The 20,179-nt window shown below is 42.7% G+C and overlaps 1 protein-coding gene across 3 annotated transcripts in view; it reads left to right on the forward strand.

Moving 5' to 3' along the window:
* Positions 1-20,179, forward strand: part of LOC111145180 (cilia and flagella associated protein 58) — a 115,720-nt gene that overhangs the window by 71,882 nt on the left and 23,659 nt on the right. The window lies entirely within an intron of this gene.

Consider the following 20,179-nt stretch of genomic DNA (forward strand, 5'->3'; position numbering starts at 1 on the left):
ATGCTGCCATCACTGTTATTTCAAGAATTCTGGAAAATGAAGTTGAAGCCTAGACTTACTGCATTGGGTGATGTGAGCCTGCACCCCCCCCCCCACTTCTCTACAGTTTTATTTGTCAGATTCTTTTAAATACTTTTCTTTATGTCTTTATATGGTGGGAAATGCTATGATCTTGATTTTGGAAATAAGCATTCACATAGAGAGCACAGATGATCTGTCCTCTTGAAGATTTGTGAGATGAACTGGAAGGAAAGGCTTCTTTTTGTGGATTTTATGCATTCAGTTATTCTGGAACAATCAGGAATGGTAAAATCATTTTAGGCCCATGTCTTTGCAAGCATCAGCTGTCACCACCGTTACTGCCATCATGCCAGACTCTGTGCTTGTGGCTTTCCCTACCTGTCTCAGTTCCTCTTCAGAGTTTGGGGGATGGGGTGGCTCTTGTCACCCCCAATCAGTGGATGAGGAGGTTAGGCTCCCGGAGTGAAGCATGGATAAAAATGTAAGCTCTGGGGGCTCCTGGGTGGCTCAGTGGATTAAGCCTCTGCCTTTGGCTCAGGTCATGATCTCAGGGTCCTGGGATCGAGCCCCGCATTGGGCTCTCTGCTCAGCAGGGAGCCTGCTTCCCCCTCCCCCTCTGCCTCTCTGTCTACTTATGACTTCTCTCTCTGTCAAATAAATAAATAAAATCTAAAAAAAAAAAAGAAAAAGAATGTAAGCTCTGGTGTTCGGTGGACAGGATTTGAATCCTGCCTCTGCCAATTTTTACCTGCATGAGGTTAACTTCTCAGCACCTCAGGTTCTTAATCTGTGTTATGGGACACTAACAGAACCTGCAGAAAGGGAGGTTGTGAAGATGGAAAGAGCTTAGTATTATGCTTGATACATAGTGTTTAATAAATATTAGCAATCGTTCTTATTATTTCTAACTCCAAAGCCCATGATCTTAATTGCTGGGTTACCGTTAGTAAGAGCAGGAACTTCTATACCCAAGCAAGGGAATTCTGTGCATTTGCCCCTTTTCTTTTATGTTTTACCTTTAAAGACATTGTCCCTGAGGTTGGGTATATATAGGAAGTAGCTTTCCAGAGCAGGGCTATGCTGAATGGCCCTTCGGGATAGTCCTCTTCTCTTATAGATAAGCATGGTGGTTAGGAGGGCAGACTTTGCAGCCAGAAAGATCCCATCTTGAACCAGCTCCAGTGTCTTATATTACATGACTTTAGGGAGATGTACATAAATTCTCCAAACTTCAGTTTCTCCATCTGTTCAATGGGGACAGTAATACCCTGTTTCTTTACGGGAGGAAGCCACTCCGATCAGAGTATAGAACTTGGAAGTCCTGTTGTGAGGGTAACCAATCCGTGCATGGGCACTGGGGTCTGGTGGGTAGTTTGGGCTTTAGGCTGTAACTCCACCAATGCAGCCACAATTCACGTCCTAAGGCCATGCAACTGGGAAATGGCAGAGTGGGGACTCAAACCAGACCCATCACCTCCAGAGTTCACACTTTCTATCAGTGCATTACCTTGCCTTTATGGTTATTATCACATTGTTTTCTTTTAAAAAGAAGGAGATTTTGTTATAAGTTTATATTTCATTGACTGCTTTAATTTTATTACTTCTTTCCTTCTATAGGCTTTGGATTTATTCTACTTGTTTTCTACCTTCTTAAGACTGAAGCTTAGCTCATTAATGTTAAATCTACTTTTCTATGAGAAACATCTACAGCTATAAAATGTCCTTTAAATGATTTCTTGAGTTCTTCCCCACAGGGTTTGAAATATGGCATTTTCATTTTCTTTTAGTTCTAAATATTTTCTGTTTTCAGAAATATTTCTCCTTTGAGAGTAAGTCTTAAAAATATCTGCTATTCCTCTTATGGTAATTAAAAGTACAACTTTAAATTCCCAAACATATATGCATTTAAGTTATCTTTTAGTTACTATCTCTCATTTTTTTGCGCTGTGGTTTGTATTCTGCTGATTCTTTGGAATTTGTCGAAACTTGCTTTGGGACCAATGAAGGTAGTCAGTTTTTGTAACTGGTGCCTGTGTGCTTGAAATTGTTACGTACTCTCTAAATATTCAAACTTCAGGAGTCTCTGTGATGTTCATTAGATAAACCTTGTTAATTGTGTTGTCCAGATCTATATCTTTCCTAATATTTTTTGTCTGTATAATCACTGAAAAAAAGTTTGGAGATTTATCTATTTCTCGTAGTTCTGTCACTTTTTTTTTTTTTTTTTTTGCTTTAAGTATATTTAAGATTATGTTCATAAGGTGAGTAAAAGTTGCAATTGTTATTTCTTCCTGGTGAATTGTGCCCTTAATATTACATGAGAACCTTCTTCAATCCTTAATGCTTTTACTTACAAAATAACCTGTTACTAATATAACTCTATCTGGGATTTTTGTGCATAAGTTCTCTATACTTTTAAACTTTTGATGTCTTTATATTTTAGGTGAGTATCTTGTAATTTAGAAAAAGTCCAATCTGATATATTTGTCTTTTGATTGGTATATCTAGTCTATTTGTATTTATTGATAATTTTACTTATTTTCTATTATTAACCCTGATTATTTTAATGCTCAAAAAAAGTCTGTTCCTGCTTTTTTGTTGGATTGAGTTTTCTTTATTCCCACATTTTTGCCCTCTACCGGTTACTTCTCTCTCCTCATTACTCCCTATTCTCCTTTTCCTGGTTTATCCAGTTATTTTCTGAAAAACTACCACCACTCAATGTAATTCTCACTCTGTGTTATAGATTTCCTCAAAAGTTGAACACACATCGTAGACATCATGTCTAAGCCAATCCACAGCTGATCCGTATGCTTATTCTTAACAACATGAGGATCCGATGCTTTAACTCCAAAGACCACCGTGATCCTGTCAGCATCATGATTTTTATAGAGTCAATGAATATTTATTCAGATTCACCAAGATGTTTACCAGCTCTTTTGTTTTCTTTGCTTTTCAATTTTTTAAAAATAAGCTCTACGTCCAACGTGGTGCTTGAGCTCACATCCCTGAGATCGAAAGTGACATGCCCCACTGACCTAGCCAGCTAGGTGGGCTTGGTTCTTTTGTTTTCTATTTCTTCATATCCCCAATTCCTTACGTCTAGGTTCCATCTCCTTTTAAAAGTGTATCCTTTCATAGTTATTTCAGCGATACATTTTTTCAGAGGCTAATACACTTGTTTGTTTACCTAAAAATATTTTTATTTTAGCCACACTCGTAAGTGATTAAGTTGAAATTCTATTTGTACTCTCAAGTGGGCAGGACCCTGTGTGAGCACCTAGTGGCGCCACGGAGAAGTCTGTTGTCAGTCTCGTGATTCTCGCTCCTCTTCAGGCATCCCGCCTTTGCTTCTGTTTGGTTGCTAGAGCTTCCCTTTGTCTTTGGTGTCCTGGAGTTTCAGCACCACGCATTTGGTCTGAACATAGTTTTGCTGACTGTGCTTAGGATTTGCCGTTTCCTGAATCTGAATCTGAATTTGTCTTTGAATAGTGTCTCCTTTATCAGGGCACTTGAGTGGTGCAGTCAGTTAGGGTCTGACTCTTGGTTTTGGCTCAGGTCATGATCTCACAGTTGTGAGATCAAGACCCATGTAGTCTGGAGTCTCCTTGAGTTTCTCTGTCCCTCTCCCTCTGCCCCCCCGCACTGTCCCGACTGTGTGCACGCATGCTCTTTCTCTCTCAAATAAGTAAATAAATCTTTAAAAAAAATAGTCTCTCTTTTACCTTCTTTATTCACTCCTTCTGGAACTCTTACCAGATATAGGTTGGATTTTCTCATTCATTCTTCTTTATCTACTGGCCTCTTTGATATTTTCTTCTCTTTATTTCTTACATTACATTTCTGTAGCTTTGTCTTCTTACTCACTAAGTCTCTCAAGGTGTGCTTATCTGCCAATAGCCAATTGAACAAGATTTCCTTTTCAATGATTTTATTTTTATTTTATATAGGTTTTCCCCCCCCATATGACTGGTCTTGTTGCTAGTATCCTTTTTTATTTTTTTTCCTTCCCTTATATCTTCAATTATTTTAAACATTTATTTTATAGTCTTCATTCTATTGGCTGAAGGCCTTGGCAGTCTTTCCTATCATGTACTGTGACTGCTGACTTTGATTCACGCTGGATCTTTTTTCTTTCGTGTTGTAATTTTGGATTATGGACTAATTTCCAGAAAGGCTTTATTTCTAGGACTCTGGAATGGTTCAGGTTCATTTGTTTCAACCAGGTGCCCAAGGAGATACCACTTGCTTAGGATAATTTTTTGTACTGAATTCTGACCTTGGGGTTTCTTAGACAACTTGGTTCATGTACCCTGGAACCCCAAACTCTTGTGATGGAAGAGTCGTGAATATAAATTCTCCAGGCAGCCCAAGTGTTTTTCCTCACTCAAAGCCCAGGAGATGTTGTTAGATTTCTTTGGGGTCTTCCTGTCCCAGCGATTGGACTTCTATCATCTATTTTCACTGAGGGTGTAACCCTGTTGAGTCCTAAGTTTATGTGGAGGAGTCTCAGTACCAGTTACCCACTTCACACAGGCCTAGCACCTCATTGTTTATCCTTTTATGTCTATTAAAGCCCAAGAAACTTGTTCAGTGAGTCCATCCTCTTGTTCCACTCAACCCCCAGATATTTCTCAACTTGTCTAATCCCCAGTTTTTTCATCCATAAAATGGGGACAGTGATAGTACTTACCCACAGAACTGAATGTGTTAAGTCTACATAGAGATTTGCTAGTATGCTTGGTTATCCTCAACAAAGTTCTCATTAACATTATTAATACCGTTAATGTTATTAACCACAAAACAATACAATGTTTTATAGTTCTCCAAGGTTTAATATCCAACCTCATTCCTCTTTATTCAGTCCTTCATTTAACCTTTCTTTGGGATGGTTGGGTTGCCCTGTGCCAGCTGTGTATTTCCTTCTGGGGCTTACATATCCCCATACAACATGCCTCGTTATCTCGGGGAAGCCCCAGGTGCACCACGGGCTTTGACAGTTTCTCAGTGTCATCTGTATTTTTTAAAAAGTATTTGAGAAATTCTCTGTCCTTAGAACCGTTTGGAATTAGGAAGATTTTTGGTTGAATTTTTCTGAGCATCAGAACATTTTTGAAATGACTATTTAATTTGTTACATGGTGATGGAGAGACCCTGTCATTTCCCAGCAGCAGATAAGATAGAAGCCTATTTAGTCCCAGTAGACTATGAGTTCTTTTCGGAAAGGCACTTGATAATTCATCTCTCTAACCCCAATGCCTGATACGGTAGCAGGACACGTAGGAAGTACTCCATAATGATGGACAGGCTCTTTGCCTGGGCAAACCCTACTCAACCTTTAGGCTTTAGCTTAAATGCTATTTCTCTGGGGGGATGTGTCTCTGTTCCTAGATTTGGTCTCCTGATACATGTTCCCATATCTTGACTTCTCTTTCATGCCCTCCTTACACTTATAATTAACAAAACAATTGTAATTATGTGTTTAATGACTCCTGGTAGACCATGAGCTTCACAAAAGCGGTGCCTGTGTCTGTCTTGATGATCATTTCATTCCTAGTTTCTTGCCCACAGACAGATACTTGTTTGGTGTCTGATTAGATGTTGGAAGAATTGTGGTCATTCAGTAAGTGGTAGGTCTCATAGCTATTTAAGTTCTGTCTTTGAGCTCTGAGAGGTTATGGAAATTATTCTTCCTGTTGCCTTTGCATTTTTGTTACTAACTTCTAACTTTGTAGGAGTCTGGTATTTACTGTGGGTTTATGGATCTATGAACTTAATGCAAACTGTCAGTGTCCTCTTTGTGTGCCAAGGCATGCTGATTCATAGGGTGTAGTCAAAGTTCTCCCCTTGCTCGGGGTTAAGGTGAAATGGCTCTTGAGCTTGACTTTACAACTTTAGTGGTAAGATGAAGAAGTCTGAGTTCTTGCGAGAATTGGAATCCAAGGTGTGGATGGGAAGGATTTCTTTTCTTTTGCCCACCAGTCTACCCTTCAGGGGGGCAAGGATAATGCAAGCATACGTGAGACGAGCCTCTTGGTGCACTCTTCTTTCTGTTTTTAATGCATTTATTCCTCATCTCTTCTGAATCCCTCTGTGTTAATGACTTCTTTAAAAATCAAAACAGCATCTGTAGGATTAGGCAGGCATATGTGCTATGAAAGACTGCCATCCATTCATTCCCCAAGTATCATTACAACATCATCATCATCATCATCAAGATGGTATTCCAAATAATGGTATAAGGCATGATGGCATTAGAATAGGAAGCCTTTTGCCAGAGGCACTTAAACACACAAGAAACAGTCACAGCAGTTGGGACTTGTTTTTTTCCCAGTGTTTAAATATGGAGTAGCAAGCTCAAATATACTCACACTTAGGACCAGACAGGTAACAAGAAAGACCACAGTAAACGGTGTGTCACGATCAGAAATGGCAATATGAAATGGACAGGAACCTCCAAGTCAGAGGCAAAAGGGAGTGCTGGGGACTGCAGACCATGGGGGTCTGTGGGTCCCATCTCTAGGAAGCAGCTAACCCCACCCTAGTTCACTGTCCTCTCATGTCATCAGATCTTTAATTTTTCAAGAATAACTTGAAATGTGGATTTTTATGTTTCCTATACTGAATTTTGAGTATCGGTGACTTTAGAACATTGTATGGACTTCCCAGAAACACATCTACCACCCTTGATCCACAGAAGGCTCATTCGCAACCTCTAGCTTCAAGGCCCGGGGGAGAAAGAGATTTAAAGGAATAGCAGCAGCACAATCAGCTTTATTTGTTTCAATTTCTTTGATCTAGTCCTTTGTTGTGATTCCTTGATGGAAGTACAGAGCTTATAAAAATCAAAAGAGAAAGAGGAGATGAGGAGGGAGGAGAAGGAGAGGCTGCAGGTGGTTTATGGTGATGGACAGTCAGAGGTGAATGGAGCTGGGTTCTTTCCGAGGAGCCAAGCAAAAAAGATGGAGAAACGTGGGGTGTCTTTTGTGGGGCCAGCCATGGCTGGATGTAATAGAAATGGACCTTCTTTTTCTTTTTTAAAAGATTTTTATTTATTTATTTCAGAGAGAGAGAGTGAACACACAAGTTGGTGGGGGCAGGTAGGGGCAGAGGGAGAGGGAGAAGCAGATTCCCCACTGAGCAGGGAGCCTGATGCAGGGCTCCATCCCAGGACCCTGAGATCATGACCTGAGCTAAAGGCAGATGCTTAACTGACTGAGCCACCCAGGCTCCCAGAGATGAACTTTCTTAAGATGTCCTTTCCCCTGCTGCTGATGTCTCTGTCTTAATTGCATTTTATAAGCTTTTCTAAAATAGAAGAGGAATTCCCTGAATTGTTAGAAAGACCAGGGGTTGCCTCTTGAACCTCTGATGCACAAGCAGCAAGTGTATTGCTGGTGTCCACTCAACTGATAGTTATTGAGTGCCGTCCATGTGCAAGGGCACCAGGGGCTCCAGGTTTCCATTTGATCTTGGCCTTGGAAGACCTTGGGGCTCTGCAGCCGCAGTGCAGTGTAACAATGGCTGTGATTCTATTCAGGATATTACAGGACTCTGAAAAAAACTTCAGTGTGGTCAGTAGTCCCAGTGTGGATTCCCCAAATCAGAGAATGAAACATGGCGTGCGTTCCAGTGGTTTGGGCAGTGGTCTCAGGAGGTTGGAATGAGGGAGCAGGAGAGTGAGACCGGGAAGGAGGAAAAGCCGGTCGAGGGAGGGGACAGCTGGTCACCCTGTGGACATCTGAGTTCCAGTGCTACTGGAAGTTCTCTGAGGAACCGCACTGAAACTACTGCAGAGTTGTCTTGTCAAAGGAGGGGAGACTAAGACACTGTTCAATGACTCCCATTCCCCACTGGTTGAGGGTCATCCCCAGGGGCACTGGGCTCCTTCTGAAAGCAGATTGAGATCCTTTAATTGTATCCATGCCCACGTCTGAGGAAGCCCTGGCGTGAGGCAGGAAAGCTGATTCCATCTGCACTTGAGGCAGAAGCCGCCAGAGTACTCCAGAAAATGAAAGCCGTGCTGGTATGCCAGGCCCTTCATCCATAGCTGAAATTTTGAGATGGTCTGAGAGGATGAGACTTGGGGCTACTGTAGGGGATGAGGTTTGCTGACAGGTCCTGAAGACCAGCAACCAGTAGACCCTCTTCCTTCCAGTCCCTTACTCACTTAGCTTCTCATTGAGTGGTAAATTGCCAATCCAACTTCAGGAAAGGCAGTGGCCATTTCCCCAGCCAAGTTCCTGCTTGGCCTTCCCCCGTTCCACAAACCTCCTGGCATTTCAGTTGACATCCAGGAACCAGACGGCACGGTCATACTGTGGTTCATTTAAAAGATGGCCCCCTGATTTTGCTCTAATCACAGTCATCTTTTACTGCATGATTCCTGTGTGCTGGGCTCTGTGCTTTTCCCTAACACAGACCTTTGGGGTGGTTGAGCACACAGTGAATGACAGCTGGCTAGATGGGAGGGCGACATAATGTGTGATTCATCTGAGGAGGAGGTACAATTTGGAGGAAAGGAAATAAACTCGTCCCCTACACCATGAACATTTGGTTATCTTACCCAGAACACTCATTGTACAGAGGAGAACACGGAAGCCTTGCCCTTGAAAGTTAGACTGGAAGAGTTAATTACTTCAGGGGGTTGTGATGCATGGGAGCATACCCCCTACCAAAATGACACACTGAAATGACCCAAGTGAGAAAGGTACTTTGGTAAAGTTCAGGTTTGTGTGGCTTAGGGAATTGTCCTCTGCGTTCTCCACTGTTTCCTCTGCCTAGCGGTCTGGGGCATGGGCCTGCCCCTCAGATAAATAAATAAGGAGCCGAACTGGAAATTGCTGCTTCTTTGTTGGCATCTGGGTCCTGCCCTTTCAAGGTGAACTTTCTCCCTAAGTTAATTTTATGACTGACTGGATGCAAGTCTGGTTTACTTAACTGTAAAATGGACTGAACGGTAGGAAGGTTTGAATGGATCAACACAAGTCCCTAGCTGTACAGGGGAACAAGCCACTTACAGTACATTTTAAGATCATTCTTTGGTAAGGATCTTTATTTTTCCTGATCTTCTGATTATCTTACATTTATAGGACATTTACAGTGTGTTAGGCATTCTTCTAAATGTTTTATATATGGATTATTTCATTTAATCATCCTCATACCCCTATGAGATGAGAGCTGTGACCTTGCCCCTTTACCAGCAGGAAATGTGAGGTACAGGAAGGAAGGTTGAGAGACTTGCCCCCAAGGCCACACACCTGGTACCTGGTAGACTTATGAGTCCGACTTCAGCAGTCTGGCTCCAAAGGCTCTTCATCGTGGAAAACCATGGCCAAAGTGGCCGTAGACCACTTTGGTCATTAATGGGCAAAATTCACATTTTTCACTGCATGTAGAGCCTGACTACTCCAAGCCTGGTCCTAGGACCAATGGTATTGCATCATCTAAGAGATTTTTAGAAATGCAGACTCTCAGGACCTCGCCAAGCCTAATGAATCAGAATCTGGATTTAAACAAGATCCCCAGGAACGCAGGATGCTGGTTCTTTGCAAGAGCTATAGTTCGGGAAGGAGCCTTATGACTCCTGGTTGTTAGGTGCGTGGTCTTGCTTTTTGCTTACCCTTTCAACACTTCAGATCCTCTCTGAAACCTGAAAGGCTCGAGGCGTGTTTTAGGGTCCCATAAACTCTCGATGGCTAGTGTTGTTAGTACAAAAAGTCTAGAATGTTTCTTTGTTGATAGAGACGTGAAAAACCTTGATCCTGTTTGATCATAGCCTGGATGGATTTGGCAGAAGCTGCAGAGAGTTTTGAAGAGTGGAGGGGAATGGCAGTCGCAGCTCACGTTTATAGCACGCTGAGTACGTGCCCAGCTGCTCTGCACTAGAGCATTTTGCTTTCACTGTGACCACAGGAAGCCCAGATGAGCTGGTGCTCTTACTGTTTCTGTTTTACAGAGGGGGGGAACTGAAGCTCCACAAGAGAACTTGCCCAAGAGTTTATGGCTAAGAATGGCCAGAGCTGCCATTATAAATCAGGGTTTGGTAAGCGATGACCCAACAAGGCCCACACCAAGAATGTTATTTATACATCTAAGGGGTTGGAAAAAAAATTGAAAGAATGATCCCATTCCATGACATGTAAAAATGAAGGGAAAAGCACCTCACATTTCTGTGTCCACAAACACATTATGGACGCATGCCACATTCATCCATTTCTGTATCTTGTCCTGTTCCTTTTGTGCTCGAGCAGCAGAACCCCCGAGTGTGGCCCACAGAGTCCATGAAAGTTACTCCCTGGGCTTTTACAGAAAAGACTCATCAACTGCACGTCTAAACCTTGGTCACCAGAACCACTCACCACAGTTCTTCGGGGCCTCCCAGGAAAGCCCCTGAGCATTTCATTTCTATGACTACACCCCCCTTCCCCAATTCCAAAAGGAATTGTTCAATTAAGAAAGAGCCACTTTAAGATCTGGAAGGCAGAATTTTACTATCGCGGCGCAGTCGCTGCTGGGGTAGCCTGCACCAGACATAATTCTCGCCTGCTCTGTGGACAGATAACAAAGTGCTTATCTTCTGCAAACCCAAGCTGATGATGTCGGAGATGCTCCCTCCCCAGCCAGGCCAAGGGACAGAAAGGCACAGTGAAATCTGCTGGCTGGATGCTCACCCGCAGGGTTTTGGTCTATTTCAAAATTAAGTGGAAGGAGAGTGAGAGGAGAGGGGGAGACATCTTCCACCAAGTCTTGCTGTCCTTGCCAGAGAAGAGTGAAAGTGTTGGTTCAGGAGGCTTCTTCCCCAGCCTGCTCTTTGTGAGCTGCTGCCCTGCCATCCCCTCATCCTGGGCCTTCCTGGGGGATGTCTGCTGTCCTGCACCTGCTCCTCATGTGTCAGGGAGGTTGGGAGGAGAAGCGGGAGATGGGCTGTGCAGAAAACAGAGTGCCGATGCCAGCCATAAACCGAGATGTGATACATCCCTGTTGGCTGCTTGTGGGGCGCTGTATGCCTGTCTATGTCGGGTGTGTGTAAGGGCATCAGTGTGAACACTCGAAGAGCTGGGTTCCTGTGTGGCTGGTGTATGACTGTCTAGCACTACGGCGACCACGAATGTCTGCTGGGCATGTCGTCGAAGTGCTTTCTGTGCTTTGTATCTCAGTAGTTCCCAAATGCTGATCTGGGGGACCAGAGAATGTGTATGTTCCCAAACATCAGTGTTTCATTGGTTTTAATGTAACGAGCGCAATGACTGGGTAGCATAAGGCCAATTTTACTTTTTAATTTTGGGGACTCCATTGTTCACCCCCTGTGTTCTTCTTTCTCTCTTTTGGAGATGGAAAGTGTTACGTAATTTTTGAAATGGCATTCTCTTTTATTTTTGTACAATCCTTCCCTTTATGAAGTGCTTGGTGAGTGCTCCTAAGAATTTCCTATTTGTTGAGAGTGAGGATCCTATTGCTGGAGGACTACGGTTTGAATCTTGACTCTGCCATGAGCTCTGAACCCCTGGCTGGGTTACTTAACCTGTCGGTGGTAACTCGGTTTCCTCATTCATCAAGGAGGGATAATCGTAGCTATCTCATGGGGTTGCTGGAGGGATTATATTAATATATGTAAAATATTTAGGGTAGTCCCTAGACCAGAGCAAACACTACATTAGAATTTTCTAGTAGTCTTTTTCTTTTTCATGTTAAAACTTAGCAGCAGAAGAAATTAATAAGATTATGCTGGTGTTTTTAAGAGCTAAGCCGGGGGGCACCTGGGTGGCTTAGTCATTAAGCGTCTGCCTTCAGATCAGGTCTTGATCCCAGGGTCCTGGGATCGAGCCCCACATTGGGCTCTCAGCTCAGTGGGAAGCCTGCTTCTCCCTCTCCCACTTCCCCTGCTGTGTTCCCTCTCTTTCTGTGTCTGTCTCTGTCAGATAAATAAATAAAATCTTAAAAAAAAAAAAAGAGCTAAGCTGGGGGGCGCGGTGGAGTTATACACATCTGAGACATCTAAAATGAAGGTGCTCCGACTTTATCTTTTCATCTTCGCAACAGCCCCATTGAACAGATGAAGGAGTTAAAGGCCAGAGAGATCTACGGGCCTCAGAAAATGTCTGCCAGCCTCAAAATAGGGCAGTTGTGCAGGACCCGCTGGTCACTTCAGTGGGATCAGGCTTTTCTTATGCCCATGTTTGGGGCTTTTCTTAAAATTGTGTTCTGCTTCATGTAAGGTGAATATGGTGAATATGGTTCTAACCTGTGTCCCTTCACATTTGCCTAGGTATACTTAATGTGCTCAGTTATCATCTGCTTTCTATTCCCTCTCACTAGTTCTCTATCAATGTGCCAGGAATAACTTCCTGGGGTGTTAGAGTCCTGCAAGCATTAAGAGTTTCTTAAAAAGAGATTAGCTCTGGTAGGCTCCATTAGGCAGACAGAGGTTAAAAACCAGTTTCTACCTTTAGCTGCGAGTCCCTTAAACACTTGTGATTTTAGCCAACCCAAGGAGATACTCAGCTCACACGTGCACTAGAGCTTTGATTTACTTTAGGAAGGGTTTTGTTCATGTTACTTGCTTGGAAACAAGTGGTTTTCAAGAGGGGTTGTGTTGATGGACTCCCTTCTCCTTGCTTCTTGTTTTCTTCTCAGTATTAAGAGGATTGAAGCAGTTTAAATTGTCAGGAATCCAAGAAACAGCAGGCCTGATTCCAGAGGTTTCATTAATGAAGGACAGACAGATACTTAATGTGCAGCAGACATCAAACCTCTCTCCTCTCCTCAAGGGAACACTTTCTCCACCTGTAGGAAACAAGGAACTTCTGCCCAACCGTCCACCTGTTTTTCCAGCCCTTCCATGACTCTTTTCTCCCCCGCACCCCAACCTGCATACCCCTCAAGACCAGGAAGGGAGGCATTGCTAATCTGACTGGCACATAATCACAAGAGGCCTGGGCCATATATTGCTGGCAGGCCAGGCCACGGTGTGTTACAGAGGCCCTGCCCATGTGCTGAAGCTCCCTTGCTCTCCCAGTCTCTGTCAAGGTCTGCGGGCCAGGGCAAGACCCACCGTGTCCACCACCCATTCTAATTCCTCTATATTTTTGCCTAGGTGGGTCAGCATCATTGAGTCTCTTCTGTCTGGTCCTCTGGGATTCAAGAAGAAGAGAATAAGTCTCTTGGTGCAGGCAATTTCTCAGCCCAGTGGACTGGATAGGCCTTTCATGGGGGATGCGGTTAGGGAGATATCATGTAGAAAAGCCTACTGATTAGGAGCTCGGACTCTTGAGCAAATCAGGTTTGTGAGTTCAAGCTCCTTCCTAATACTATGCAGCCCTGAGCAAGTTGCTTAACTTTCTTAAGCTTCAGTGTCTGATTTGTAAAATACAGATAGTAATAATCCCTTCCACATGAGGTTTTGTATAGGTTAAATGAGATGGTCTTGACCAAGCCCATAGGCCAAGGCTTACACTGAATAAATGTTAGCTGCCAGTGTCATGGCGTCACACTTTGGATGTAGATTTTGTAAGGATCTCCCCAGCAGTGGCTTATATAAGTGACTTAGTATAACAACTCAGTATTTCACATGTGACCTCACTTTCAGGAATAATTGCTAGAGCCATCTATCCTTAGGGCAGCCTTTCACTTCTCCTCTATGGTAAGCAGGCCATAAATCGGTGTGTTCATGGAATGGGTTCTATGGTAACCTCGGTTACAGCAAGTTAGCTCTTGCTGTACAACAAACGTCTAAAACTTAGCAACTTAACACACTACTCACTTATTAGACCATGATACTATCAGTTGACCGTTTGGACTGGGCTCACTTAGCCAGTTCTTCTGTTGGGCTTGCCTGGACCCACTCATGTTGCCATGTTCGACCCACTCAGGCAGCAGGATTTTGGGAGCTGGTTGATCTAAATGGCGTCATTCACATGGTAAGAGGTTGGTGCTGGCAGCTGGCTGGGATGATGGCAGCAACGGGAACCACGTCTCCACACTGTTAGCCCAGGTTTATTCTCATGATGACAGTATCAGGTTATCTAAGGGAGGCAAGAAAGGACAAGCCCCACATGGGCTTTGAGCCTCCATTTCTGTCAACTTGCTCATGCCCCATTGGCCAAAGCAAGTCACATGGCCAAGGTAAATGTGGGAGATGACTATCTAAGATCATGGATACATGCAGCCGTTATTGCAGCAATATCCCCCAGTTTCTTATCTTTGGTGAGTTTGAGTGGAAATATGTTGCATTTAAGCATTCAAGTGGTTCAAGATTTCTTTTTTTCAATCCTTTTTCAGATATGGTATTTTAATGTGCCTGGCATCTGGTTGCTATCCTTGGATTTTATTGCTGACATGCTTTTCTTTTCTTTAATCTTTTATTCCCATTATTTGGGAAATTATAGTTTGCTGCAGGACATAGTTCTTTTTATAGGAGGAACAGCTGTGATGTCATAACTGAGCATATTTCCTTAGGGATATGCATTTATCCCCATGCATTTGGAAAAATGATCCACAATCAATTTGTTCATTTCTATTTTGGTGTCTGACTTCATATAATCAGAGCAAATATGTGAGCTAAAAATGTATTAGTTGATAAATTAATCTCTAAAGAATATTATTTACCATTTTCTTTTGATTTCTATTATTGAGCTCTAATAGGTGACAGGATTTTAAAAAAGAATTAATTTTCTCTCTTTAATAAGGGTCAGTTGACAGTTTCATAAAACCAATTGAGAAGGAGAATAAGGAGTTTCTGATATCAGAAAGTATTCAAGTCTTTTCATGAGAGGAGTGTTTAAGCAGGATATTTTTTTTTTAGTAAAAAACAAAGGCAATAATATGACTAGTAACTGAAAATGGAAATAAATAGATTACTTAGAGTCCAAACAAAACATTTTCAATAAAGAATTTCTCAGTGGAACATTTAGATTCTTATTGAATCTGTATATAATTATATCTTACTCCCCAAACAAAACGGATTTTCAGTGATAAATGTTTTTGGACAGCAGCAAGATTCAATTCAGTTGATTTCAAGATGCAGTTTTATTTGTGAAATTAGAAGAAAACAGGTGCCCACCTGGGAGGAGTCCTGTCTATCTTTAGCTACTCCGTTGGTATTTCACCCAGAAATACCTCAGAGATAGAGGTGTTTCTTACAAGGATGAGAAAAATTGCAGCTGGAGCAGAAATTAATTTGTATTTATAGTCCAAACACCTACATGAATCCTTAATCTGCTTTTTTATGATTTTAGGGGAATTTATAGAATCGTTTAGATTGGAAGAAATCTCCAGTGGGTCATCAGGTTTCCTCTCCTTATAATGGCAGCACTGGTTTTATTATCCTTAAGCAGCTCTGATAGATGGGTGTCAAGTCTGGCTCATGTTTCATGCATTTAAAAATGTATATTCCCTAGCCTGAGTGTATTTAATGTGTAGGAGACAGACCGAGAGCTGCCTGTATGCCCAGGAGACCTTTTCTGAGTTCCTGACACATAGTCTTCTCTGGAACAGATGCCAAATATGTAGCATATTAAGCATTATATTGATGCCATCAAACTAAGTTTGCTTTTGGCTTCTGACAATGGGAACTATTTTTCCCAGTGTGGATAGGCACTGAGCATGCTATCTGTTCTGAGATGGGAATAGAAAATCATTCCCTCTTAAATGCTCTTCGTCCTGCATAATCCAGGGATCTACCATCCCCACAATTAAGAGAGCCTTTTTGGAAGACCAATTATGAACCAAAAGGTATTTTGGGGGTGTTTCTAATGTCTGACAAAGTCTGTGAGACACAAAGGAATATGAGACATGGTCCTTACCTGCAAGAAATTTATATTCCAGTTCAGAAGATTTCTGAGGTATATCTAGGGAAAAAATGAGACTGGTCTCTATGAGCAGTGTCTAAAAAATCCAGACTATCACTTTACGGTTCCCCTTAGTGAACAATGCCCAATTATGCATCATTATGTTATACTGGATACTGACAATAGTCAGTGTCCAATTATGCAGAAGAGACACTGTCTAGGAGAAAATATGATATGGTGTTTGTTGTTTAAAACAACTATAAGTGCCAAAGGGGTAACAGTAGGGGAGATGAGTAAGAACTGGCTTCCTCATGGACAAAGAAGATATGATTGGGCCGGACTTTGACGTGTTAAAATTACTTATCCAACCATTACCTAAAAATATGTCTTGAAGAGGAATGGGGTAGCAATGGAGAGCTCAGACCTAGTTTTGAGTCCTGGTTTTGCCGACGTCCAGCTTTGTGACCCTGAGCAAGCAACTTACTCTCTGAAGGCCCAGCGGTAGAATGGTCAGAGTAATCGCACCAGGTCCATAGGGTTGTAGTGAGGACCAAATGAGAGAACTCATTCAAACTCTCTCGAGCAGAGCTAGTCACACAGGGTAGTAAGAGCTAACTGCACATGACGGTGATGGCCCTGGTGTAGGAAAGTTTTCTTGAACGAGGCATATTTGGAAATAAGTGAAAGGGGCATTTTGGATGGAGGGAAAATGAAGAGTCATAGTTCTGAGATGGGTTGACTATGTTTGGGGTGTGGACATGGGGTGGAGTAGCAGAGACGTACAGCTAGCTATGTGGTGTTAGAGTACCTTTGACTATGTTAGGTGGGGACCAATTATGTGGTCTTAGAGACCAAGGACAGATGTTCAGCTTGCTCCTAGAGACAAGCATGGACTAATTTTGGTAATGACCACAGCTCCCGTGGCAGAGGGTGGTAGGTTTTAAATGTCAATTGTATTATGGCGTGTCCAATCTTGTGATGGATCCTCTAGGTTATGCATTATTTTTAATTCTCACAATAATTTTTACTCTTTGTGTGTTAGGCCAGTTTTGAAAACGAGGAAACTGAGGCTCGGAATGATTGAGTAATATGGTCAAAGTCACAGAGTTAACCAGCGGCAGAAGTGGGTCTCAGACCCATGGAGTCTCTGGTGAGAGGTGAATCTGTATTCTAGCCCAGCTCGGTTAGTCTTCCAGGCCTGTGTTCTGCTGGACATTAACTAGTCAGAGGAGTGACACAGTATACTTGGCCAGGAGGAAAGACTGAAAGGGACAAGGGACTGGGCTGAAGGAGCAGCCAAGAGGCTGTTGTAATTTGGACCCAAATTACTGAGTATATTGGTAAGAGACAGGCATTGACAGTGAAGAGAAAGGAATAAATTAGTGAGATCTTTAAAAAGACCTACTTAAAGAACTTGACCACTGAATGTCTGTGAAGGTCAAGGGAGAGGAGTCAGAAATGGTTTTTAGTTTTCATCTTGGTCAGTGATAACTCCAAAGGGGCTGCCGGTGACCCACTGACTTGGGGCCCAGTGGCTACACCACACCACCCCTCTTGCTCCTGCTGTACACCCGCCACCCCACGGTTGCCCAGGCTGAAACTTGGACCAGGAGACTCTTTGAAGCTTAAACAGAAGATGGAAATAAAACAAAACAGGGAAGAACACCCATGTCACAAAGGCCTCAAACAGTCCCTCTCACAGAAAAACAGAAGACATCAGTAATCCTTTAATCCTGTTTCACTCATCCTGATTATACCTCTGGTAAGGACTGGCAATTAAGGGCAAGAGAAATCTTCCCACCATTATGTGTTCCAGTCGATTACTGCTGCCATGTTGGAAAGTTATTGATTTTTACCCACTTATTTGTAACCAGTCCATCCTATCTCATGGCTTCTCAGTTAATTTCCTGGGGTTTCTAGTTATATAATCCTGTCTTTTCCAGAAAGTGATGGTTTTCCTCTTCCTTTCTAATCAGTATTCCATTTGCTTTTATTTCCTGACTCATAACTTTGTTTATAATTTAATTATTTTAAGAAATTAATTGGAATAATGAAAATGATATTGGGTTATTGGGTACCTGAAGGAAGGATGGGTTGGAAATCATAGAGGCTGAGATAGAGTGAAAGACCCAAAAGCTACTGCAGTGGAAACATGAGGTTATAATGCCCAGGGAGACTGAAATGGAAAAAAACTGAAATAGTCACAGGAGAAAATAGAATGGAAAGGACATAAAAGACGACTTTCAGGCCTCAACTCCAAAGTCCGTGGTCTAGTTAACAGTCGACAGAAACTTTGACTCTGTTGTTAATAGAGTTTGAAGTTATTGTGATCACTTCATTTGAAAGGAGGTGAGAAAATGGAAATTAATTAGAATTTGCAGTTTTTAAACAGCTCCAGGAATGTGGATTTAAAAGAAATTAGCAGGTATTTTAATTTTCTTCAATATTGCCATGGTCTGACTCTTAATCTAGCCCGAGGCAAAACATCACATAATAATTACAATTTAAAAATGCTTTTTCCAGTTGACAAAGCAATTTTACATATATTGTCTCATTTGGTCTTCAACAGCTCTGAGATGGATGATGACAAAAGCATCTAACATTTGTCTAGCAAGTTACATTTTGCATAGAGTTTCCACCTACACCAGCTCGTTTAAAGCTTACACTCACTGATTTCCAACATGCACTCAAGTGTTTGTCTAATTGTCTCCATACAGAGATATTCTTTTCTGTTTCTAAAAATAAAATTCCCCAGAGAATGTCTGTCCTTGCTTTGTCCCTGCACTGAACCCCTCTTTGTTTTTGAAAATCCTGTTCAGGGTGTGCCTGGGTGGGCTTGAACACCGGACTCTTGGATTTAGCTCAGGTCATGATCTCAGGGCCATGGGATTGAGCCCTGAGTTGATCCTGGCTCTGTGCTCAGCAGGGAGTCTGCTGGAGATTCTCTCTCTCCCTCTGCCCCATTCCCCACTCTCTTTCTCTCAAATAAGTAAATAAATCTTAAAAAAAAAATCCTTTTCAGGTAGGAAATGGTTTTCGCCCTCTCCTCACAAGAAAGAGTTAAGAGACAGAGGTGGAATGGAGAGAGGCTGAACCAATCAGCTCAGGAAGGGAGGACCCAGCCCTGTGGCCCATGTGGTGGGGGTGTATGTAGAAGATGGCTGGCAAGAAGTCCCCTTGGAAGCTCTGAGGGTTATGGGTGACATTTAGGGTCACCTTCTCATCTTTGGTTTTTCCCCAAAGTGAGGAGAGTATGAGGGTGGCTGTGTGAGAGTGTGTAGTGTGTTCTTTAGAATATGACATTTTGTAAGCAAACACACATACACACATTTAGAGGCTCCCCATTCTGCAGTGCCTGTCACTTCCCTCAACTTTAGAAGAAAAAGAGGCTTGTTTGGCTGTTTGCAGGCTCTTTCAGTGAAATGTGTCCAATTTTGCAACAGAACTGAGGGCAGTCTCAAAAAGGCCAAGAAAGGAGAGAATTTCAAGAAGGGAGTAGGTTATCACTGTTGGCATCTGCCAAGAAAGTTAGAACTCAGGGAAGGATGTGGCCACTGGTGCCCTTTGGGGGCCCAGTTCTAGGAGGTTTTTGGGCATGAAACCTGACTGCTGGGGGCTCCAAGGGAAGAGATGGCATGAGAGTGGGGGCAGTAGACTTAGGTTACTCGTGTAAGATATGTAGCTCTGAAAGACCAGAGGAAAAACACTAAATACATATAATTTAAATACATTTTTTTGTTCTAAAAGATTCAAGGTATCGAGAAACAGAGAATAAAGAAGGCAAGATTCTGTTCTTTTTTGTTGCAGCCCCACTCCTCTAGTGTAATGGAGTGATATGTGCTCTTCCAATCCTTGGTAAACATTTTATTTATTTATTTGACAGACAGAGATCACAAGTAGGCAGAGAGGCAGGCAGAGAGAAAGAGAGAGAGGAGGAAGCAGGCTCCCTGCTGAACAGAGAGCCTGATGTGGGACTTGATCCCAGGACCCTGGAATCATGACCTGAGCTGAAGGCAGAGGCTTTAACCCACTGAGCCACCCAGGTGCGCCCTTGGTAAACATTTTAAAGACAGGGTGAAGTTCATGTCGATGTCAGGCAATGGTGGGCATGAGTACAGGGGAAGCACAGAGGAGAGGAGGAGATTCAAGGTGGGCATGTGTGTTTGCGTGTGTGTGGGGTTGTAGAATGTGTGGATTTCTGCGTGTGGGTGGATGCCTACCTATGTTATTCCTGTGCACATACCAGGAAGGAAGATGAAGGCCTCCAGCTCTTCACTGGATATGGACAGGAAGGGAGAGAGAACTTATGTAGCACTGGTGTCTTGTGAGGATGATTGGGGTCTCTTAAGATCCCTTCTGTCTGTTCAGTT

Source organism: Enhydra lutris, unplaced genomic scaffold (genome assembly GCF_002288905.1).
Source record: "Enhydra lutris kenyoni isolate GAN:26980312 unplaced genomic scaffold, ASM228890v2 scaffoldscaffold12, whole genome shotgun sequence".
Taxonomy (NCBI): Eukaryota; Metazoa; Chordata; class Mammalia; order Carnivora; family Mustelidae; genus Enhydra; species Enhydra lutris.